Source organism: Lutra lutra, chromosome 4 (genome assembly GCF_902655055.1).
Source record: "Lutra lutra chromosome 4, mLutLut1.2, whole genome shotgun sequence".
In the NCBI taxonomy this organism is placed as follows: domain Eukaryota; kingdom Metazoa; phylum Chordata; class Mammalia; order Carnivora; family Mustelidae; genus Lutra; species Lutra lutra.
In genome coordinates, this window is record NC_062281.1 from 16,453,939 (window position 1) to 16,479,390 (window position 25,452).

The 25,452-nt window shown below is 41.2% G+C and overlaps 2 long non-coding RNA genes across 2 annotated transcripts; both read right to left on the bottom strand.

The window, feature by feature from the left end:
- Positions 1-1,506: 1,506 nt before the first annotated feature.
- On the bottom strand, positions 1,507-12,985 carry LOC125098095 (uncharacterized). The gene is made up of 4 exons (XR_007126720.1): positions 12,108-12,985; positions 4,954-5,783; positions 3,834-4,034; positions 1,507-2,004 (listed from the first exon to the last, which is right to left on the bottom strand). It is a non-coding gene; the product is annotated as an uncharacterized LOC125098095 (long non-coding RNA).
- A 3,309-nt stretch (positions 12,986-16,294) lies between these two features.
- On the bottom strand, positions 16,295-21,578 carry LOC125097523 (uncharacterized). Its single transcript, XR_007126548.1, has 2 exons — positions 21,462-21,578; positions 16,295-17,938 (listed from the first exon to the last, which is right to left on the bottom strand). It is a non-coding gene; the product is annotated as an uncharacterized LOC125097523 (long non-coding RNA).
- Between the last annotated feature and the right edge of the window lie 3,874 nt (positions 21,579-25,452).

The window sequence follows — 25,452 nt, forward strand, 5'->3', positions numbered from 1 at the left end:
TCTGACCTGATGCTCAGCACAGTGCCTGGGCGAGGAGGCGCACAGTAAATAACTATTGGTCCAGAAATGACTTTCCAGAGTCAGGCTGTTCTGCTCTCAGGGGACTAAACGTGAACCATCTACCCAGCCGAATTAAGGCATGGTGGCTCCATTCACACAGTTCACCTTCGGAGAGCATCGGCTTGTGAGTCACTTTCCTGTTCTGAGAAGCAGATCTACTGTGATGGTGACAAAGTTTAAGCTTAAAGTCGTCAGGTGCATAGGCTCCTTTTGAAGACCCTGGGTGATGCCTTTCACATTGGTTTCACAAGGTCATGTGTTTTTGTAAAATTTGCAAAAGTAAGATGACTTACCCACGAATGGTTAGGATCACTGTGTCACTCTATGCCACCTTCCCCTCTGGTAGGGTGTGGATGTGGACATTTTGGGGAGCTGGTAGGTGAGGTTAAGATGGGATACATTTAGTCTGATTTGGTGGGATACATTTATGTGATCACATTCTCTTCCGTGTGTGGTTTCGTTCTTGCCAGCCATTCAGGCTTAGGAATTATAGAGATACTTGTATGGCTAGCCACTGGATTCCCCTGGGCTCTTGTGGTTTTTTAAGATATTATTTATTTATTTGACACGGAGAGAGAGAGAGAGACAGCGAGAGAGGGAACACAAGCGGGGGAGTGGGAGAGGGAGACACAGGCTTCCTGCTGAGCAGGGAGCTGGATGCGGGGCTTGATCCCAGGACCCTAGGATCATGACCTGAGCCGGAGGCAGAGGCTTAAGGACTGAGCCAGCCAGGCACCCCTCCTCCGGCCTCTTAACACGGAGGTACAGGACCAAGTGTCCCATGGTGATGTAAGCATGTTCTCTGAAGCTGGGCAGTGGAAGGTTGAAAGGCATGGAGGAGAAACCAAGTTTCAAAAGTAAGACATCCATAGCTAGTGTGCAGAAAGCTACTTTTAACCTTCAGGCATGTATACTTTTAAATGGAGACTTCAGTTCTCAACAATGTCTGGTTAACATTCGGTTCAGAATATACTACGTAACACAGCACATTCATTATAAATGTGCCATACATTAGAAAAGAGCTTAGGAGTGGGATGGAGATTATATATATAATATATATATAATGTAGATTATATATATAATATATATATAATGTAGATTATATATATATATTTTATATATTTTTTAAAGATTTTATTTAGTTATTTGACAGACAGAGATCACAAGTAGGCAGAGAGGCAGGCAGAGAGAGAGGAAGGGAAGCAGGCTCTCTGCTGAGCAGAAAGCCCGATGTGGGGCTCGATCCCAGGACCCTAAGACCATGACCTGAGCTGAAGGCAGAGGCTTAACCCACTGAGCCACCCAGGCGCCCCTATATTTTGTATTTTATATATATATATATATATATATATATATATATATATATTTTTTTTTTTAAAGTAATCTCTACACCCAACGTGGGACTTGAACTCATGACCCAGAGATCAAGAGTCACATGTTCTACTGCAGAGCCAGCCAGGCATCCTGAGAGTCTAGTGACATTTAGACATTAGAGAGTTTAGAGACATTTAGTGAAACATCATATTCAACACAAGTTCAACTCACTGGGACACCTGCTTCCCCTTCAAAAACACACAGAACTCATTAAGCTGTTTCCATGGACTTTCAAAGCAAGACTCTTGCTGCAGGCCTGTGTTCTAGCCTCCAGGTCTTAGTATTACACCGATCATCATTCAACCTCAGGAGTACTCAGCTTTTCTGAGTTAGATCTCCTTTTGGTGGAACAGAGCTAAAATAGCGGGTGCATATCCTGCAAAGAGGAACTTCCTGTAGGACAAGAACGTGGAACCGAGAGTAAGAAGGAAAAGAAGGACAGCCTGGTTCTCCAAAGTCGGCGGCAAGGTGGGTACCTGACAAGTAGGCAAGGTCTTACCTGATGCTTGTGTCTCACTTTGGCCCTCCTGGGAGTTTCCAAAAGAATCTCCTGTTACTTGACTCATTAATCTTAAAAATGACAAATAGGTAATTTCTCTGACAACATGTTTCGATTTTTTGATCAAGAAATTTTAAAACCAAGTGGTTGCTGTTTGAGGATCTTCCAAAACATTACAGTTAAACACACTTTTCACATAAAAACATTTTTTTTTAAAGAGAGCAATGCAACTTCGTTTCTTCTGCATAAAACCAAGGGAGACAGTAATTTGTTCTTTGCCCTTAATGCCCCATAGATGAAAAAATTAAAATCCTGTTTTGTTGCTGTTATGTATACTTTTTAAATTAAAAAATTAGGGGTGCCTGGGTGGCTCAGTGGGTTAAAGCCTCTGCCTTCGGCTCGGGTTATGATCTCGGGGTCCTGGGATCGAGCCCCACATTGGGCTCTCTGCTCGGCGGGGAGCCTGCTTCCTCCTCTCTCTCTCTGTGCCTGCCTCTCTGCCTACTTGTGATCTTTGCCTGTCAAATAAATAAATAAAATCTTTAAAAAAAAATTAAATGGCAGGGTGCCTGAGTGGCTCAGACAGTTAGGCGTCTGCCTTCAGTTCGGGTCATGATCTCAGAGTCTTGGAATCGAGTCCTGCGTCGGGTTCCCTGCTCAGGGTGGAGCCTGTTTCTCCCTCCCTCTCTGCCCGTCCCCATTCCCACTCATGCTTTCTCTCTAAGAAATAAGTAAAATCTTTAAAAAAACTAGATGGCAACACACAGATTTGAGTTTATCAGAATTCCTACACTTGTAGGCCACAAACTAGCAGCAATATTAAGACCAGCAAGAGTTCCGTGAAGTTGCACATTTTATACATTCCAACCCCTGATCCTAAAAACCAATGTCAATAAATCCTCTGACATGTTAGAGGAGAGACTGAATCATATTTCTACGCTCCATGTAGAAAAGGATACTATAAAATTGTCACATATAGAGGGGATCCAAGGATATGCAGCTAAATATGAAGAAAAGGTCTTAAATAGGTGTATTAAATAATATTGTTATTTTTCTATTTTGTAATGTTTGTGATATGTGTGAGTTTTTTTTTAATTAACCATATGTTGGGATTTCTTTTCTTATTCTAGATACATATTTGCCTTTTTGTTCCTATTTTTATATTTGTAATTTCATATTCTTTTTTCCCATTTTTGAGGTACAGTTGACATATAACATTATATTAGTTTCAGACACACAACATAATGATTCCATATTTGCATATAGTGCGGGATGATCACCATAAGAATCTAGTAACATCCATCACTACACACAGTTACAGATTGCTCTTTTCTTGAGATGAGAACTTTTCAGATCTACCCTCTTAGGAACTTACAGATACGTAACACAGTCGTATCAGCTATAGTCCCTATGCTGTAATTATATCCCTGAGTTATTTAGCTTATAACTGGTAGTTTATCCTTTTTGACCCCTTAAAGATGGCCACAGATTGCTACGTCCCAGGCGCCACAGAGCCTGGATCTACCACCCAGGCTCCCCACTTCCCCTCACTCCTGCTCCTGCATTTTTGCCAAATTTCCCTTTTCGTTCTACCCGCAGGCTTCTTGCCCAGACTGTTAGCGTTTACCTGGGATTTGTCCCTGATCCTGGGGACTGGGCTTTGAGGAAGAATTTTCGGAAGCCAGACAGGCTAGTCCTGCTCTCTCCTGTTACCTCCCTCCCGAGGTCACAAGCCATAAGCCTTGTAAATGTGAGTGGGAACAGAGGGAAAAAGGGGTACCCGAGAAAAGGCAAAGCTTGGAGAGGAATACTTCAAGATATGGTCTAACGCATCTATTTATTGTGAATTATTTGTTCTGAGTATGTCTGCCAGGCCTTGTCCTGTGAAAGTCTTACTTACCTAAATTTCACATCACCTGCACGACGGACCTGTGAGTCCCGGCTTCTGCCTGCTCTACGACGAAGCTGTGTCACAGAGAGACACTAACCAGTGCAGGGTAACACAAGACCCGTGTGGTGTGAGGCCGGACGAAGCAGTCCTCGGGTGCACCGCATCCTGAGGGCAGGCATGTGGGGTGTCACGGTGGAATCCAGGGCAGATCTGTCAGGGAGAGACAGAGTGTGGAGGCGTCAGGGAGAGACAGAGCTGGGCCTGTGGATGCAGCAGCTCGACTGGATAACAACTGTGCCACCTGAGTCGTGTTTCACTGAAATTATCGGGCCCTCAATTTCTACAGCAGTAAATTCACAATGTGGAGCTGAATTCTCCGCATCCCAGTTTCCTCACAAGAAAATTGCTGATGGCCAGCTGGGTGGCTTCAAAGGCTCCATCTCGTCCAGACGTTCTGTGGCTCCAAACCGTCTTTTAAATTCCAGCCACCAGAGTGGCTTCTCTCAAAGTGATCCCACTGGGTCCCCCCCAACACACACACACACACACACACACACACACACACACACACCATCTGAATGCAGGTTTAAAAAGCACATTCCAGGTGCTCAATGCGGAGCAACTATGTTCTACCAGCGCCATGAGAGATGAGAAGGGGACAGAGCTTAGAAGGACAGACACAGATTTAGGTTTTTCAGGAGTTCTTCTGGGGAGATTTCCACCCCTGGCTTCATCCTCTCTACCCTGCTACCTAAGGCAAGTCACTTAAGCTCTCTGAGCTTCAGTTTATCTTTACACGGTGACAATAATTTTACCTCTCACAGAACTGCTGGAGAGTTCCAGAATTTTATGTATGTGAAGTCCTCAACAGACTGCCTGGCACATAGGAGAGTTTGAAACTTTCTGGCTGTTGCTTCATGATCATGGTCATCATCGTCATCATTATTGTCGTTGTCACCGTCACTCCAGAACAATGCCTCGTCATGGAAGGTGTTTGGAGGTGTGTTTTCATTCATTGCATAAATAAGCGAATTATCTTCCATGGAAAAAAAAAAGAAGAAGGAGAAGGAGAGGAAGAGGAAGGAGAAGACCCATGCTGTGACCTTGTTGGTGTTGCTCACTTTCTTACCTCTTTTCTGTCTCAGGGTATTATAGGACCCCCTCATGGAGTCATTAGGAGAATTGCAGGAAAGGACAAGGCCAAGTTGGCCACTGGTGTTTCCTATCACCAAAGTGAAGGGAGCACATTTGCAGCCCACATTCCTGTCTGCCTCCATCAGCTCACAGGGCGCCAGGGAGAGACCACAGGGACAGCCTCCTTCAGTTTGCTCCATCCAGAAACTGGCATTGCTGCCTGCCCAGCCTTTCAAGAACAAGTCTCAGGAGTCAATCTGGCATTCTTCCTTTCTCACTCTTCAATTACCAGTCCTTCAGCAAGTGTTGTCCGTTCTAGGTCCAAAAACTTTCCTGGGCATGCCACTAGCTCTCCACTGTCATTGTCTTCACCATTATCTCCTGTCCAGATGACTCTAGCTTTTAACTGGAACCCCCAGGTGTACCTAGAATTTGTTCTCTATACAGCAGCCAGAGCTCTCTTTTTAATACATAAATCTGATCATGTCTCTCCTGCAGCTCCAAACCATTCGATGTCTTCCCACTGTTCTTGGGATAAAATTTCACTTACACATGCCACAAAGCCGAGGATGGTCTGGCCTGCCCAGTCCCACAGAGTGTTCCAGGTTCTTTGCCATCTGTCAGCATTTCCATCAGCTTCCTCTCTAGAAGATGCTCTTCCTCAGGTCTTCATACGGCTCCCTCCTCTTCATCTTTATGTCTCAGCTCAGACGTTACTAATTCATTCAGAGCATTCCTGGACCACCTTGTCTGAAGTGTCCCCTTCCAGGTTGCTTTTCTTCAATATCTTGCTGATTTCTTCAGTGTGTTCCCACAACTTGTGACCTTCTTTTTTTTTTTTTTTTTTACAGCTTTATAAACATATATTTTTATCCCCAGGGGTACAGGTCTGCGAATCGCCAGGTTTACACACTTCACAACACTCACCATAGCACATACCCTCCCCAATATCCATAACCCCACCCCCTCTCCCAACCCCCTCCCCCCATCAACCCTCAGTTTGTTTAGTGAGATTAAGAGTCACTTATGGTTTGTCTCCCTCCCAATCCCATCTTGTTTCATTTACTCTTCTCCTACCCCCTCAACCCCCCATGTTGCATCTCCTCTCCCTCATATCAGGGAGATCATATGATAGTTGTCTTTCTCCGATTGACTTATTTCGCTAAGCATGATACCCTCTAGTTCCATCCACGTCATCGCAAATGGCAAGATTTCATTTCTTTTGATGGCTGCATAGTATTCCATTGTGTATATATACCACATCTTCTTTATCCATTCGTCTGTAGATGGACATCTAGGTTCTTTCCATAGTTTGGCTATTGTAGACATTGCTGCTATAAACATTCGGGTGCACGTGCCCCTTCGGATCACTACGTTTGTATCTTTAGGGTAAATACCCAGCAGTGCAATTGCAGGGTCATAGGGTAGTTCTATTTTCAACATTTTGAGGAACCTCCATGCTGTTTTCCAGAGTGGTTGCACCAGCTTGCATTCCCACCAACAGTGTAGGAGGGTTCCCCTTTCTCCGCATCCTCGCCAGCATCTGTCATTTCCTGACTTGTTAATTTTAGCCATTCTGACTGGTGTGAGGTGATATCTCATGGTGGTTTTGATTTGTATTTCCCTGATGCCGAGTGATATGGAGCACTTTTTCATGTGTCTGTTGGCCATCTGGATGTCTTCTTTGCAGAAATGTCTGTTCATGTCCTCTGCCCATTTCTTGATTGGATTATTTGTTCTTTGGGTGTTGAGTTTGCTAAGTTCTTTATAGATTTTGGACACTAGCCCTTTATCTGATATGTCATTTGCAAATATCTTCTCCCATTCTGTCAGTTGTCTTTTGGTTTTGTTCACTGTTTCCTTTGCTGTGCAAAAGCTTTTGATCTTGATGAAATCCCAAAAGTTCATTTTTGCCCTTGCTTCCCTTGCCTTTGGTGATGTTCCTAGGAAGATGTTGCTGCGGCTGACGTCGAAGAGGTTGCTGCCTGTGTTCTCCTCGAGGATTTTGATGGATTCCTTTCTCACATTGAGATCCTTCATCCATTTTGAGTCTATTTTCGTGTGTGGTGTAAGGAAATGATCCAATTTCATTTTTCTGCATGTGGCTGTCCAATTTTCCCAACACCATTTATTGAAGAGGCTGTCTTTGTTCCATTGGACATTCTTTCCTGCTTTGTCGAAGATGAGTTGACCATAGAGTTGAGGGTCCATTTCTGGGCTCTCTGTTCTGTTCCATTGATCTATGTGTCTGTTTTTGTGCCAGTACCATGCTGTCTTGATGATGACAGCTTTGTAATAGAGCTTGAAGTCCGGAATTGTGATGCCACCAACTTTGGCTTTCTTTTTCAATATTCCTTTGGCTATTCGAGGTCTTTTCTGGTTCCATATAAATTTTAGGATTATTTGTTCCATTTCTTTGAAAAAAATGGATGGTACTTTGATAGGAATTGCATTAAATGTGTAGATTGCTTTAGGTAGGATAGACATTTTCACAATATTTATTCTTCCAATCCAGGAGCATGGAACATTTTTCCATTTCTTTGTGTCTTCCTCAATTTCTTTCATGAGTACTTTATAGTTTTCTGAGTATAGATTCTTAGTCTCTTTGGTTAGGTTTATTCCTAGGTATCTTATAGTTTTGGGTGCAATTGTAAATGGGATGGACTCCTTAATTTCTCTTTCTTCTGTCTTGTTGTTGGTGTAGAGAAATGCAACTGATTTCTGTGCATTGATTTTATATCCTGACACTTTACTGAATTCCTGTACAAGTTCTAGCAGTTTTGGAGTGGAGTCTTTTGGGTTTTCCACATAGAGTATCATATCATCTGCGAAGAGTGATAGTTTGACTTCTTCTTTGCCGATTTGGATGCCTTTAATTTCCTTTTGTTGTCTGATTGCTGAGGCTAGGACTTCTAGTACTATGTTGAATAGCAGTGGTGATAACGGACATCCCTGCCGTGTTCCTGACCTTAGCGGAAAAGCTTTCAGTTTTTCTCCATTGAGAATGATGTTTGCGGTGGGTTTTTCATAGATGGCTTTGATAATATTGAGGTATGTGCCGTCTATCCCTACACTTTGAAGAGTTTTGATCAGGAAGGGATGCTGTACTTTGTCAAATGCTTTTTCAGCATCTATGGAGAGTATCATATGGTTCTTGTTCTTTCTTTTATTAATGTGTTGTATCACATTGATTGATTTGCGGATGTTGAACCAGCCTTGCAGCCCTGGAATAAATCCCACTTGGTCGTGGTGAATAATCCTTTTAATGTACTGTTGAATCCTATTGGCTAGTATTTTGGCGAGAATTTTTGCATCTGTGTTCATCAAGGATATTGGTCTGTAGTTCTCTTTTTTGTTGGGATCCTTGTCTGGTTTTGGGATCAAGGTGATGCTGGCCTCATAAAATGAGTTTGGAAGTTTTCCTTCTATTGCTATTTTTTGGAACAGTTTCAGGAGAATAGGAATTAGTTCTTCTTTAAATGTTTGGTAGAATTCCCCCGGGAAGCCGTCTGGCCCTGGGCTTTTGTTTGTTTGGAGATTTTTGATGACTGTTTCAATCTCCTTACTGGTTATGGGTCTATTCAGGCTTTCTATTTCTTCCTGGTTCAGTTGTGGTAGTTTATATGTCTCTAGGAATGCATCCATTTGTTGGCGTAGAGTTGCTCATAGTATGTTCTTATAATTGTCTGTATTTCTTTGGTGTTCGTTGTGATCTCTCCTCTTTCATTCATGATTTTATTTATTTGGGTCCTTTCTCTTTTCTTTTTGATAAGTCTGGCCAGGGGTTTATCAATCTTATTAATTCTTTCAAAGAACCAGCTCCTAGTTTCGTTGATTTGTTCTATTGTTTTTTTGGTTTCTATTTCATTGATTTCTGCTCTGATCTTTATGATTTCTCTTCTCCTGCTGGGTTTAGGGTTTCTTTCTTGTTCTTTCTCCAGCTCCTTTAGGTGTAGGGTTAGGTTGTGTACCTGAGATCTTTCTTGTTTCTTGAGAAAGGCTTGTACCGCTATATATTTTCCTCTCAGGACTGCCTTTGTTGTGTCCCACAAATTCTGAACCGTTGCGTTTTCATTATCATTTGTTTCCATAAATTTTTTCAGTTCTTCTTTAATTTCCTGGTTGACCCATTCATTCTTTAGAAGGATGCTGTTTAGTCTCCATGTATTTGGGTTCTTTCCAAATTTCCTCTTGTGATTGAGTTCTAGCTTTAGAGCATTGTGGTCTGAAAATATGCAGGGAATGATCCCAATCTTTTGATACCGGTTGAGACTTGATTTAGGACCAAGAATGTGATCTATTCTGGAGAACGTTCCATGTGCACTAGAGAAGAATGTGTATTCTGTTGCTTTGGGATGAAATGTTCTGAATATATCTGTGATGTCCATCTGGTCCAGTGTGTCATTTAAGGCCTTGATTTCCTTGTTGATCTTTTGCTTGGATGATCTGTCCATTTCAGTGAGGGGAGTGTTAAAATCCCCTACTATTATTGTATTCTTGTCGATGTTTTTCTTTGATTTTGTTATTAATTGGTTTATATAGTTGGCTGCTCCCACGTTAGGGGCATAGATATTTAAAATTGTTAGATCTTCTTGTTGGACAGTTCCTTTGAGTATGATATAGTGTCCTTCCTCATCTCTTATTATAATCTTTGGCTTAAAATCTAATTGATCTGATATAAGGATTGCCACTCCTGCTTTCTTCTGATGTCCATTAGCATGGTAAATTCTTTCCCACCCCCTCACTTTAAACCTGGAGGTGTCTTCGGGTGTAAGATGAGTTTCTTGTAGGCAACATATAGATGGTTTTTGTTTTTTTATCCATTCTGATACCCTGTGTCTTTTGATTGGGGCATTTAGCCCATTAACATTCAGGGTAAGTATTGAGAGATATGAATTTAGTGCCATTGTATTGCCTGTAAGGTGACTGTTATTGTATATTGTCTCTGTTTCTTTCTGATCTACTACTTTGAGGGTCTCTCTTTGCTTCGAGGACCCCTTTCAATATTTCCTGTAGAGCTGGTTTGGTATTTGCAAATTCTTTCAGTTTTTGTTTGTCCTGGAAGCTTTTAATCTCTCCGTCTATTTTCAATGATAGCCTAGCTGGATATAGTATTCTTGGCTGCATGTTTGTCTCCTTTAGTACTCTGAATATATCATGCCAGCTCTTTCTGGCCTGCCAGGTCTCTGTAGATAAGTCTGCTGCCAATCTAATATTTTTACCATTGTACGTTACAGACTTCTTTTCCCGGGCTGCTTTCAGAATCTTTTCTTTGTCACTAAGACTTGTCAATTTTACTATTAGGTGACGGGGTGTGGACCTATTCTTATTGATTTTGAGGGGGGTTCTCTGAACCTCCTGGATTTTGATGCTTGTTCCCTTTGCCATATTGGGGAAATTCTCTCCAATAATTCTCTCCAATATACCTTCTCCTCCCCTCTCTGTTTCCTCTTCTTCTGGAATCCCAATTATTCTAATGTTGTTTCGTCTTATGGTGTCACTTATCTCTCGAATTCTCCCCTCGTGGTCCAGTAGCTGTTTGTCCCTCTTTTGCTCAGCTTCTTTATTCTCTGTCATTTGGTCTTCTATATCGCTAATTCTTTCTTCTGCCTCATTTATCCTAGCAGTGAGAGCCTCCATTTTTGATTGCACCTCATTAATAGCTTTTTTGTTTTCAACTTGGTTCGATTTTAGTTCTTTTATTTCTCCAGAAAGGGCTTTTATATCTCCTGAGAGGGTTGCTTTAATATCTTCCATGCCTTTTTCAAGCCCGGCTAGAACCTTGAGAATCATCATTCTGAACTCTATATCTGACATATTACCAATGTCTGTATTGATTAGGTCCCTAGCCTTTGGTACTGCTTCTTGTTCTTTTTTTTGTTGTGAATTTTTCCGCCTTGTCATTTTGTCCAGATAAGAGTTCATGAAGGAGCAAGTAAAATACTAAAAGGGTGGCAACAACCCCAGGAAAATATGCTTTAGCCAAATCAGAAGAGATCCCGAATTGTGAGGGGGGAGAAAGGGGATAAAAAGGGGTTCAGAAAGAAAGAAAGAAAAAAGAAACTATTAAAAAAAAGGAAGCCGATAAAGAAAAAATATAAAAAGAGGAAAAAAAAATATATATTAGATAAACTATTTAAAAAACGTTAAAAAAAAAGAAAACGGTAAAAGTTAAAAAAAATTCAGCAGAAGAAGAGAAAAAGAAAAAAAAATTGAAAAAGAAAAAAAAATTAAATTAACTGCAAGGCTAAAAAATCATGGGGAGAAAGTCATGAGTTCCGTGCTTTGCTTTCTTCTCCTCTGGAATTCCGCCGCTCTCCTTGGTAGGTGAACTTGGTCCTGGCTGGGTTTCCCGTTGATCTTCTGGGGGAGGGGCCTGTTGTAGTGATTCTCAAGCGTCTTTGCCCCAGGCGGAGTTGCACCGCCCTTACCCGGGGCCGCGCTGAGTCATCCGCTCGGGTTCGCTTTCGGGAGCTTTTGTTCCCTGAGCGCTTTCCGTAGAGTCCGGAGGACGGGAGTGAAGATGGCGGCCTCCCGGTGTCCGGCCCGGAGGAGCCGAGAGCCCGGGGCCCCACTCCTCAGTGCGCCCTCAGAGAACAGCGCCCAATGACTCCCGCCACCCTGGCCTCCGGCCGCGCTCCGAGCTGACCGAGCCTGCGACCGGTTCAAGGTAACCCCGAGCTGAGTGTCACTCCTCGGCTCTGTCTCTGTAGCCGGCTTCCCTGTTCTAATACCAGTAAGCTCTGCGACACTCAGACACCCCCGATCCTTCTGCGACCCTGCGGGACCTGAGGCCGCGCTGACCCCGCCTGGGCTTCCAGTTAAGCCTCTGGAGCGATGTCCCTCAGCGGAACAGACTTTTAAAAGTCCTGATTTTGCTCCGTTGCTCCGCCGCTCGCCGGGAGCCGGCCCCTCCCCCCGCGGTCTATCTTCCAGTCGCTTTGGATTCACTTCTCCGCCAGTCCTACCTTGCAGAAAGTGGTTGATTTTCTGTTTCTGGAATTGCTGTTCTTCTTCTCTTCAATCTCCCGTTGGATTTGTAGGTGTTTGCAATCTTTAGATAAGCTATTTAGCTGATCTCCCGCTACCCGAAGTAGTCTCAGCTGCTACTTCTCCGCCATCTTGACTCCTTCCAAAACAACTTGTGACCTTCTTAATTTGTTCATCACTTATATAATGTTTCTCTTCAGCTTTGTCATGCAGGGCAGAGACTCTGCTGTCGTGTTCATCACTGTACCTCACTGGTCATGGCAGCAAAATAACTTGTGCAGAGTAAATATTCAATAAATGCTTCTTGAATGAGTGACTGTATGATTAAGGAACACGTAAGTGAGTGAATGATGAAATAAATGGTGTTCTCTCATGCTAACCTCCCACTGTCCTAGACTCAGTCCTGGACAGAAATCTGCTCTGCTTGGTTAAATGGTCTATGCTGGGGGTAGGATGGCCCAGTAGGAAACTCAACCCATGAGAGGGGATACTCAGAAGGAATCCAAGGACACAACCTGAAAGCTCCAGAGTTTTATCTTATAATACTTCCTAAAGAGTCCATCAAGGTTAGACAGGAAGGGTGCATTCTAGACAAAACGGGGTATTGGCAATGCTGGAGTAGCAAAGGGGTTTCACTCTACAGCCCTACTCAGGGGAATAAGTCTTGAGGGAGAGGAAGAGAATCACAAACTCCCTACCTATTAACCCACAAGTTTCAGTAAGGGCTGCAAGGTCTGGTACCTGCACCTGGAGGAGAGCATACAGGTATTTTGAGCCAGCCTAGGTACATAGTAGGAAAGGTGGCAGGAGTGGCCCAGGACAGCATGGTTGCCCAGAGCAGTGCTCTCTTTGATAGCTCAGAACTTCAAATGGAAATCCTCTCCATCTCTACTACTTATGTTAGAGGCAGGAGAAACCAAGGGAAATAACTTGTACCTGCAGAGCAGGAGAAGGTCTACGGGCTCCATTTTACTATTAAATGAGCTTTAAACATAATTCTTCTTATTACTTAACCAACATTTTCTTCTTTCTTTAACAGGAAAGAAATTGACGAAACTTTAAATTGACACACATACGGTCAATTAATTTCAAGGAAAGCACCAGAAATACACAATGGGGAAAGGATAGTCTTTTCAATAAATGGTGTTGGAAAAACTGAATAACCACATGAAAAGGAATGAAATTGGATGCTTATCCACACACAAAAATCAATGCAAAATGGATTAAAGACTTAAGTGTAAGACCTGGAAACTTTAAAACCCCTAGAAGAGCTTTCTGCCCGTGGACGCCGCCGAGTAAGCATCGTTAAAGTCTCCCCTCCCACCGCCGTCATGTCTAAGTCAGAGTCTCCCAAAGAGCCTGAACAGCTGCGGAAGCTCTTCATCGGAGGTCTGAGCTTTGAAACAACCGATGAGAGTCTGAGGAGCCATTTTGAGCAATGGGGAACACTTACGGACTGTGTGGTAATGAGAGACCCAAACACCAAGCGCTCCAGAGGCTTTGGGTTTGTCACATATGCCACTGTGGAGGAGGTGGATGCAGCCATGAATGCAAGGCCACGCAAGGTGGATGGAAGAGTTGTAGAACCAAAGAGGGCTGTCTCAAGAGAAGATTCTCAAAGACCTGGTGCCCACTTAACTGTGAAAAAGATTTTTGTTGGTGGCATTAAAGAAGACACTGAAGAACATCATCTAAGAGATTATTTCGAACAGTATGGGAAAATCGAAGTGATTGAGATCATGACTGACCGAGGCAGTGGCAAAAAGAGGGGTTTTACTTTTGTAACATTTGATGACCATGATTCTGTAGACAAGATTGTCATTCAAAAATACCATACTGTGAATGGCCACAACTGTGAAGTAAGGAAAGCGCTCTCTAAGCAAGAGATGGCTAGTGCTTCATCCAGCCAAAGAGGTCGAAGTGGTTCTGGAAACTTTGGTGGTGGTTGTGGAGGTGGTTTTGGTGGGAATGACAACTTTGGTCGCGGAGGAAACTTCAGTGGTCGAGGTGGCTTTGGTGGCAGTCGAGGTGGTGGTGGATATGGTGGCAGTGGGGATGGCTATAACGGATTTGGTAATGATGGAAGCAACTTTGGAGGTGGCGGAAGCTATAATGATTTTGGCAATTACAACAATCAATCCTCAAATTTTGGACCCATGAAAGGAGGCAATTTTGGAGGCAGAAGCTCTGGCCCTTATGGTGGTGGAGGCCAATACTTCGCCAAACCACGAAACCAAGGTGGCTATGGTGGTTCCAGCAGCAGCAGCAGCTACAGCAGTGGCAGAAGGTTTTAATTACTGCCAGGAAACAAAGCTTAGCAGGAGAGGAGAGCCAGAGAAGTGACAGGGAAGCTACAGGTTACAACAGATTTGTGAACTCAGCCAAGCACAGTGGTGGCAGGGCCTAGCTGCTACAAAGAAGACATGTTTTAGACAATACTCATGTGTATGGGCAAAAAAACTCGAGGACTGTATTTGTGACTAATTGTATAACAGGTTATTTTAGTTTCTGTTCTGTGGAAAGTGTAAAGCATTCCAACAAAGGGTTTTAATGTAGATTTTTTTTTTTTGCACCCATGCTGTTGATTGCTAAATGTAATAGTCTGATCATGACACTGAATAAATGTGTCTTTAAAAAAAAAAAAACCCTAGAAGAAAACATAACAAAAAAGCTCCTTCACATTGGTCTTGTTAATAATTTTTTTTTTGAAGTGATACCAAAAGCACAGACAACAAAAGTAAAAATAAACAAGGGGGACTACAACAAACTAAAGTGTTTCTGGACAGCAAAGGAAACAAAATGGAAAGGCAACCTATAGAATGGGAGAAAATATTTGCAAACTGTATATCCAATAAAGGGTTAATATATAAGGGACACTTAATAACAAAACCAAACCAAAACAAAAACCTAATAACCTGATTAAAAAATGGGCAAGGATCTAAAGAATCATTTTTCCAAAGAAGACACGCAAGTGGTCAACAGTTCTGTGAAAAGATGCTCAACATCACTCCTATCAGGGAAATGCAAATCAGCTATCACCTCACATCTGTTAAGATGTCTGTTATCATAAAGACAAGAGACAGCAAGTGTTGGAGAGGGTGTGGAGAAAGGAGAACCCTTGGGCACTGTTGGTGGGAATGTAAATTTGTGCAGCTTCTATGGAAAACAGTGTGGGAGGTCAGAGACTCTGACCTCCCATACATTAAAAATAGAAGTACTGTATGATCCAGCCACTCACTTCTGGGTATGTATCCTAAGGAAATGAACTTGCTATCTGGGAGAGAGTATCTGTACTCCATATTCATTGTAGCATTATTCACAATAGCCAAGATATGGAAGCAATCTAAGTGTCCATTGATAACTGAATGGTTATGAAAAATGTATTTATGTAATACAGATATCATAGAAATATATAATATTATATGTCATATATTTCTATGATATCTGTATTACATAAATACATTTTTCATAAATATATATAGTCAAATATATATATAGTCAAATACATATATATATATTTATATTTATATATATATATATTTGACTATATATATATGTATTTGACTATATATTATAGTCTATTATTCAGCCATTAAAAAAAGAAAATCCTGCTACTTGCAACCACGTGAATGAAACTGGAGGGCATTTTGCTCAGGGAAGTAAGTCAGATAAAGTCAAAATATTTTGTGATCTCCCAGGTGGGATCTAAGCAAACAAACAAAAAGGCTGAACTCATAGAAATGGAGAAAGGAAAGATGGCTGATGAGGGCTGGGGGCTGAAGGAGATGTGGGTTAGACAGCACCAACTTTCAGTTACAGGATAAACAGGTTCTGAGGATCTAGTGTACAGCATGGTGACCGGAGTTAATAATACTGTTTTATACACTTAAAAATAGCTAAGGGAGTAGATCTTAAGCATTTTCACCAAAAGAAAAAGTAACTATGTGACGTGATGGGTGTGTTAATCAACTTGATTGTGGTGGACATTGCCCAGGGTGTCTGGGTGGCTCAGTTGGTTAAGTGTCTGACTTACGATTTTTGGCTCAGGTCTTGATTCTGGGGTTGTGAGATCGAGCCCCATGTCAGGTTCCACTGCTGGGCATGGAGTCTGTTTTAAGATTCTCTCTCCTTCTCCCTCTGCCCCTCTTCCCTGCTTCTGCTTTCTCTCTCTCAAAACAAATTTTCCCCATATATATGTATATCAAAGCATTACATTGTACACTTAAAATACATTACAGTTTTGTCAATTTTAATACCCCAATAAAGTGTGTGGGGCTAAACCCTCATGCTTCTATGGTATTTGAACATTTAATGGAACAATGAACGTTCAGCAAGAAACCACTAAATGTCAGCAGTTTATTTTAATTAAAACCCTCAAGAAGCCTCTCTCAGATCCTTATCTACTTAACATAAGCAAAGTAATAGTGTTCCTAACCCTTAATAAACAACTTATGCAAACTGCTGAGCCCAAGGGCATTCTAACCATCGAGTCTTTCCTTGGGAACAGGAGGCTATACAGGAAACTAACCAACCAGGTCCCAGCCATTTACATACGCACAGAGTTGGCAGGAAACAGCAGTTCCTGGATTGGTCTTTATTTTTCTTATGAAAATTTGGGCATTTTCCTATTCCTGTTTTTCTGGCTGCCCTTCGTATTCCAGGATACTTCAACCATAATTGATATTGGTTATATGACCACACCCAAATTTCTTTTAGTTCTCCAGGTTATGCTTTAGCAAATACAATTAAGTTACAAATCCTATGAACTGTTAAAGATGTATTGGCAAAAAAAAAAAACAAAACAAAACAAAAAACAAAAAAACTCTTGAAGCATTCTGAAGAATGTCCTGCAAACAAAATGTAGTGGTCTGAATAGTGTCCTCCCTCAAATTCACATCCACCTGAAGGTAACCTCATTTGGGAATAAAGTCTTAGCAGGTGTAATTAGTTAAGGTTAGGTTATAGTGGACCAAGGTGGGTGCTCAATCCAATGACTGGTGTCCTTCTAAGAAGAGAAGAGGACACAAGACGCACACAGAGGGGGAAGGTCATGTGATGATGAAGTGAAAGACTGGAGGAAAGGGGCTATAGCCCAAGGAACACCAGGGTTTGCTGGAGCCATCAGAAGCTAGGAGAAGAGGAAGGATTCTTCCTTACAGCCTTCAAACGGAGCTTGGCTCAGCTTGATTTCAGACTGCTAGCCTCCAGAACTATGACAAAATAAATCTCTATTGTTTTAAGTCACCAAGTTTGTGACAATTTGTTCTGACAGTCCTAGGAAACAAATACCTACAATCTTCTGTGAAATAAAGACTATCTTCAACATTGCTCACTTATTCATTTGTGCATTTACTCAACTGTTATTTTGTGTACCTTCGTATGGGGGGGTGCATTGACCTAGTGCTGGGGAACATGTGGATTGCGGAGCGAGAGGTTGGGGAGCAGAGGGAGAGGGACAACCAGACTCCAGGCTGAGTATGGAGCTGGAGACAGGGCTCAAGCCTATGACCCTGAGACCATGACCTGAGCCAAAATCAAGAGTCAGGCACTTAACCAACTGAACCACCTAGGCGCCCTGTCATTTGTAAGCTTCTACATACTCCTAGTAATTTATTACTTGAATTGCTACCCTTGCAGTCCAGTTATCATGAAATCTCCTATATACACATGCCAAACAAGAGTTCCTTCAGGATGATCCTTGGGTTACCAGCATGAGAATCACTTGAAGCCGGTCCTAAAGATGCAGGCTTCAGGGCCCTACCCCAAGCTGTGGAATCAGAAACTTAAGTCAGGAGGGCTCCTCTCCCCCATACTAGTTCAACTAAATTGCTTTTATTTTTCCTCATAGCAAGAAATCTGGAGGTAGGTAGAGTAGGGTGGTATGGCAGCTTCACGATGCCTTCGGCGACCAGAGATCCTTCTGGCTTTCTCATGTTTCTTCATTCTCACGCTCTTAAAACGTCTGCTCCATCTGTGAGCACTGAGCCCCACTGCAGAAAGAAGAAAGGGAGAAAGTCAAAGGCCGCAGTGCTGAGTCTGCCGCCTTCAGGATGCTTCCTTACATGCCCCACCCACTGGATTTCTCACTTATTTCTCATAAACTGTTTTTAATTCCTGAGTTTCTTCAGTCACATTTGATGGCTTAAACTAAATTTATGTGCCATCTGATCCAGAACGTTCAATGTATGTAGAGGAAATACTTAAGACAGTTATATTAAGAAGACCAGAAGGCAAAGGGACCTAAGTGGAATATGAATTAAAAATAATTTCTAATTGCATCGGAAACAAAATACTTAGGGATCAATCTAATGGAAAATGTAAAGGAACTGTACACTGAAAACTATAAGACATTCCTGAGAGAAATTAAAGACCTAGAAATATTGGGAGATGTTTATGAATTAGAAGGTGCAATATTGCTAAAATGCCAGTTCTTCCCAATTTTTTCTTTAGGTTCTGTGTAATCCCAGTCAAAATCCCAGTGGGCTCTTTGGTCAAAATTAACAAATTGGTCCTAAAATTCATGTGTAAATGCAGAGTACTTAGAAGAGCCAAGGCAATATTGGACTTGATTGGACACTTACTATAATGCTACAGAATAAAGACAGTTTGAAATTGATATAAGGATGGAGAAAAGGACTATGAGACTGAATTAAGAGTCCAGAAATTAGTCCAGAAATATACAGGCACATAAAAAGCTAGCTGATTTTTTGGATAAAGTCACTAAGGATGTTCAGTGGGCAGCAGAAAGACTTTTCAATAAGTAATGCTTCAACAACTGGACGTTCATGTGGGAAAAAAATGAACCTGATCTCTACCTCATGTTTACAGAAAAAAATTACTTAAAATGGATCATCAACCTAAACATAAAAGCTAAAGTTATGAAGTTTCTAGAAGAAAGCATAACAATTATCTTTGTAACTTAGCATAGACAAAGATTTCTTGGAACACAAAAAACTCTAACCATAGAAGAAAAAACCTGTTGGCTAATTGAACATAATAATAAAAAATAATAATTTTTAAAAGAAAAAAAAGAAGAGACCTAATAAATTAGACACCAAAAATAAAAATTTTCTGCTTATCAAAAAACAGATGGGAAGACAATATTCACAATGCCACATAAAGTTCTCTAGCAAATCAAAAATAAAAAGACAAAATGCCCTACCACCCAGAAAACTGGCACACACATAAAGAGATATATCACACACATATACAAAGATGTTTAAATGGCAATAAACACATATAAAAGTGCTCAGTATAACTTTCAACATGCAAATGCAAATTGAAATCACAATGAGACACCAATACACACCTACTATATAGCTAAAATGAAAAATATCAATGCCAAACATTGGCAAGGATATGAAACAATTAAAATCCTCATACGTTGTTGGTGCAAATGTAAAATGGTATACCCTCTCTGGAAAACTGGCAGCTTCTTATAAAGTTAAACAGGTATCTATCCTATGCCCAACACAACCATTTTTATGTGTTTATTCAAGAGAAATTAAATCACATGTCCACAAAAACTTAGTATGAGATTGTTCATAGCTGCTTTATTTATAATTTCCCAAATCTGGAAACCATCCAAATGTCCATCAACAGTAGAATGGATAAAAAAAACTGTGGTATATTTATACAATGACATACTGCCCCAAAACGAAAAGAACTACTGATGCACATACAGCAACATGGACAAATACTGAAGAACAGTATGCTGACTGAAAATGCCAGACAAGGTAACAGTATCCATTCACGATTCTGCTTATGAGGTACTAGAACAGGCAGACCTGATTTATGCTGATAGAAGTCTGAACACCAATTGCCTGGCGTGGGGTAGAATTTGTTAGGAGCGGGTGTGAGGAAACTTCCTGAGGTGATTGAAATGTTCTGTAGTTTACAGGGGCATAGGTAGGTTGGGTGGCATGCCTTCACGCAATCTCCCTGAACTTACACTGAGGTACAGTGCATTTCACTCTATGTAAATCTTTCCTGAAAAAACACCTTGAATCCTGATAACTCTGCCTTTAAAACAGAAATATAAGGATGGGGGTGCCTGGGTGGCTCAGTGGGTTAAAGCCTCTGCCTTCTGCTCAGGTCATGATCCTTGGGTCCTGGGATCGAGCCCCGCATCGGGCTCTCTGCTCAGTGGGGAGCCGGCTTCCTCCTCACTCTCTGCCTGCTTCTCTGCCTGCTTGTGATCTCCGTCTGTCAAATAAATAAAATAAAATAAAAAAAGAAATATAAGGATGACCTAAGGATCTTTTGCCTTTTCCCTCAATGTGTTATGGAAGTCCGTGATTCAGTTACGGTGACTGTTGTCAAGGAAAAGCTTGCAACCATTCTAAACAATGTCGAGGGATGGTTAAAAATGATTAAAGTGATGGATTTGCCATCACATGAATCTTATCTGTAGGAAACATGTTTTCTACAACTGTGGAAGGCTATATTGTGAAGCTGGCATCTCAGGCACAAGGCATCTGACAGGGCTTGGGGAAACAAATCGCGGGTCACATAGTTTAAAATAATGATTAATAAGACTTTCCTTAAAGGGCCATATTCCACTCATGTGTCAAGCATGTGAAATTGCTCTGTACATCCACAGACATCCGGTCTATCCATGCTTTCTGTGCTGTGACTAGGAAGTGTCTTTGATACTCATGAATGTTTGGCTAACACCCATCATCCTTTAGGCTCTAGTGGCTGCTGTCCAAGGTCTGGGCCACACTGCTGTGTGCCCTGGTTATCTTTAGTGTTTATGTTAAATCCCCAGATGCCAAATTTCTCATTCTGATACTAGGTACTTGCCAAGCCATCTGGTGTTTACTGATTGTATAATGGAACTAATTCTTTCTTCATTGTGTAAACCCAGGATTAGTTTTCCTTCACTGGCCAGTGTCTCCTCTATGATGCTCCTCTATTCATACCTTGGATTTTCAATACCCAAACCTCTATTCCCAGATACAATGCCCTGTTAATCAGGCCTCATCTTATCTACCTAGCTTTATTCTCACTACTTTAAAACATGGCAGCATGGAGTAGTGGAGAAATTCTAAGTCCAGGAGTCAAGAGAGCTGACTATAGCCCTGAACTTGTAATGGGCATATCACTTCCCCTGTCACATGAGGAATTTTGATTCATAGGGCTCCCTTCCTGCTTTCACTCCCTGAGTTTTAATCAGACAAATATCACTATATTCTCCAACATTTGTCTAAACATTCCCTTGACTGCATCTTTGTTTCATAAAATATTACCCATCTTTTCTGGTACAGCCAAAGTGGTCTCGGTGCTCTGGCTTTCCCGCTGTTAATCCATGCTTTATCTAACCATGTATGGCAGTGAACAGTACTGCACATTGATCACTAATTCTATTTTTATTCTCATGGTATCTACCATCAACATGATATACAACATGATATCAATATGAAAATGTTGTACAAAATGTACAAAATGTTTACTGGGCCCCTGCTATGTACACTGACATCATTACTGTGGGATCCATAAAATAGTACTCACTTTTAGTCAACTTATAGTTTTATGTCTATGTGTTTGTCCCAAGTTCTCCATACCCCATCAAGGGTATGAGCTCCTTAAGCGAGTGACTGTGCCTTTTACAGGTATTTTTTGTGTCCCTTAGATAAAAATATAGACTTACTATTTTTCAGGCTTTTCTCATTCCTTCAAGTACACTCCATCTCCCCTTTCTTCTTTCCATTTTCTCACAAGATTTTCCTGTGGGAATTCCCTCTACCTACCTTTTTATTCCTTCCAGTTCTTTCTTCACCAGCCACCTGTCCTGCTCACACACCTGTGCACTTTGACCCTCACTCACCTGGTCATGTGGCTGATGGACTTTGTAGGGCCACTACCTGTTACCAATGGCTTCTGAATGGGGGAGGACCTTGAGATAATAATGCTTATATTATTTCCCCCATCAATTGGTTATGGGTACAATTGAGACCATGTCTCTTGGGCTATTAACTTGTTTGAGTCACAGAGCCCTTTGAGAATCATCCTCTCTTAAAAAAAGTGTTGAGAGGCTGACTGAACATAATGATAATAATAAAAAAGTGTGCAGATAGTCTAGACTTAGCCTACCATTCAGAGGAGTCACTCCTGAATTTCAGAACTCCTTCCGCAGATCCACTGGACATCCCACAGACCCCAGGTTATAAATGCCTACTGCACATGAAAATTCATTATAAATCAGAAGGACTAACTTTGGCAGAGACTGTTGTTAGTATTATTTTCTGGGAGCCAGAACAATGCAAACTAAAGTCTCTTAGTCCCCTTTCCTGCCAGCAGAATACTACCCCTAAGAATGCCCTATGCCTTCTCTCTCTCTCTGCTATGTCCCAATCCAGCTTCAGGATCTGGCTTGGGGAATTAGCAGTGGTGTGAGTCAGAGTTTTGCTTTGTAGGGAAACCTGGCCTAGTGACAATCCTTAAGAGTCTTATCATATATTAAAATATATCTAATGGTATTTAAAATAAAGTAGCAGTCTGGTTACTTTATTTATTATGGGATCAACTGGAGTTTATGCTCCAGCTTGGAAACTTCACATATATGTAACATGATAGCTACTTATAAGTATACATTGTAATATGTCATGATCATTAACATATTTCTATTACATTTCTATTTACATAGTTATTTCTAAAGAAACACATACATATTTCTATAGAAAACTATGTTAAGAAAAGGGAAACCTTTGTAATATAATCTGTTTGTAATTTGGGCATTTCTTATCCTGCTTTTAAAGTTTTGGATTACATGTCACTAAACTTTATATGTTCCAGATAATTTGCAATCCACAAATGGGAGGAATGAAAAACACATGATCCCTGCCCACAAGGATTTTATAGAAAAGTAGGAATTTGATAAATACTTATTGATTTATAACGCACTAACCTTTGACACCTGGATAGCCCAGCTACTTAATATGTCACACTTCCCTGATATCAAATAGAAACCCAAAGGATAATGATTTCAAAGGTACCTAATTAACAACAAGGGACCATTTAAGACACTGGCAGAATATGGGGTTCAGTAAGCACAATTTAATCATTAAGATGATAACATTTATTGTGTATCCTTTCTAGAAAAATACCTTATCACTTAATTTTTGTCTTAATCACTGTATCAATTATAAATCATGTTTGAACTTATGTGCCTAAATGAAGGTTACTCAAGAGGAAGGGAGCAACGTTGCAAATAGAAACAATAAATTATTTAGCCAAAGCTATTCAGAAAATACTAGTCAAAACTGGAACTAGGCTTCCAAACACACTGTCAGTACTTAAATAGTTCAAGGTCAAAGTCATATTAAGCAACTGGTGTTAGATATTTTTAGCAGCAGTTCCAATTAAGATTTAACAACACTGGTTGGGTCTGGAAAGTGTCTTGATGTCACACACTGATTATCATCTTGAAATTCATTAGGAAATCTCTAATCATAAGTGTTTGGAGAGACAGGCAATGGAAAGAACATTTTGCTGGTTCCTACTATGAGCCTGGTGCTCTGTAATCTTTATATAAATTATCTTATTTAATTCTCACAACAGCCCTGGGGTGTGGATTTCATATTCTCATTTTGTAGATGAAGAAGCAGAGTGGCAATAATTTGCTGTAGGTCATAACAGCTAGTAAATGGCAGAACAGAAAAAAAATTTTAAATGCATAAAATAAACTGCAGAGGAAATTACCAAGGAAACCAGTTATGATAATTGAGAGTAAAATGTTGCAATAGTTTCCTATTGTTGCTATAACAAATTACTCTAAACAACAGCTTAAAACAACACAAATTTATTATCTTACAGGCCTGGAGGTCAGAAATCCAAAACAGGTCTTCTGGTATTAAAATCAAGTTGTTGACAGGGCCTCAGGCCTTCTGGAGGCTCTAGGGGAGAATCTGCTTCCTTGTCTTTTTCAGTTTCTAGATGCTGTGCACAATTTTGGGCTTGTGACACCAGCCAGCAATCACAGCATTGATTCTATAATCACATCTCCTTTTCTCTGTCTCCCTTGACTCCTTTTTTTCCCTTTGAGGGATGTTTGTGATTAGATTGGGCCTGCCTGGATAATCCAGGCTAATCTGACTATGTGTGGATCCTTTATCACACTGGCTCAGTTCTTTCTGCCATGTGAGGTCATATAATCACATCCTAAGGATTCACATGTGGACATCTCGGGGAACCATTTTTATGTCTACCACAATTACTTTTTTTTTTAATTTTTAAATTTATTTTCAGCGTAACAGTATTCATTGTTTTTGCATCACACCCAGTGCTCCATGCAATCCGTGCCCTCTCCAAAACCCACCACCTGGTTCCCCCAACCTCCCACCCCCTGCCCCTTCAAAACCCTCAGATTGTTTTTCAGAGTCCATAGTCTCTCATGGTTCACCTCCCCTTCCAATTTCCCTCAAATCCCTTCTCCTAACTCCCCTTGTCCTCCATGCTATTTGTTATGCTCCACAAATAAGTGAAACCATATGATAATTGACTCTCTCTGCTTGACTTATTTCACTCAGCATAATCTCTTCCAGTCCCGTCCATGTTGCTACAAAAGTTGGGTATTCATCCTTTCTGATGGAGGCATAATACTCTATAGTGTATATGGACCACATCTTCCTTATCCATTTGTCCATTGAAGGGCATCTTGGTCCTTTCCACAGGTTGGCGACCGTGGCCATTGCTGCTATAAACATTGGGGTACAGATGGCCCTTCTTTTCACTCCATCTGTATCTTTGGGGTAAATACCCAGTAGTGCAATTGCAGGGTCAGAGGGAAGCTCTATTTTTAATTTCTTGAGGAATCTCCACACTGTTCTCCAAAGTGGCTGCACCAAATTGCATTCCCACCAACAGTGCAAGAGGGTTACCACAGTTACTTCTTAGTAAGCTTGCAGACCTGCTATTCTAAATGCCTAACATATAATCTTTTATTTATTTATTTTTTTGAAAGAGAGAGAGCACATACATGAGTGCTCATCAGTGGTTTTGGAGGGGGCAGAGGGAGAGGGAAAGAGAGAATCTTAAACAGGCTCCATGCCCAGCCCAGAGCTCACCTGCGGCTTCATCTCACGACCCTGAGATCAGACGAGCTGAAATCAAGAGTTGGACGTTTAACCAGACTGAGCTACCCAGGTACCTGGAATTGGAATTTTGTAATGAAAGCAACCTTTTGGTTCGCTTAGCCTAATCTTTTTCACAACAAGATAGTTGATTTACTTGCATTTGTTCCTCCCTGGTGACTGCCACAGTGATGTTTTCTTTTTTTTATAAAAGACCGTCTATTTACTTAAATATTGTCAATATTACAAATCTGCATTGGAGCTGCTCAGGATATTTGCTGGAGGTAGGAGTGCTTCATCTGAGCTGTTATTAGACCTGGTTAATTTGTTCATTAGGAAAATGAGGGTGCAGTATGTGCCTATAGCCTAAGCCTAAGAGATGTAGGGTGAAGGAGAGAGAGAATGTCCCTGCCATCGAGGAGCCTGTGCTC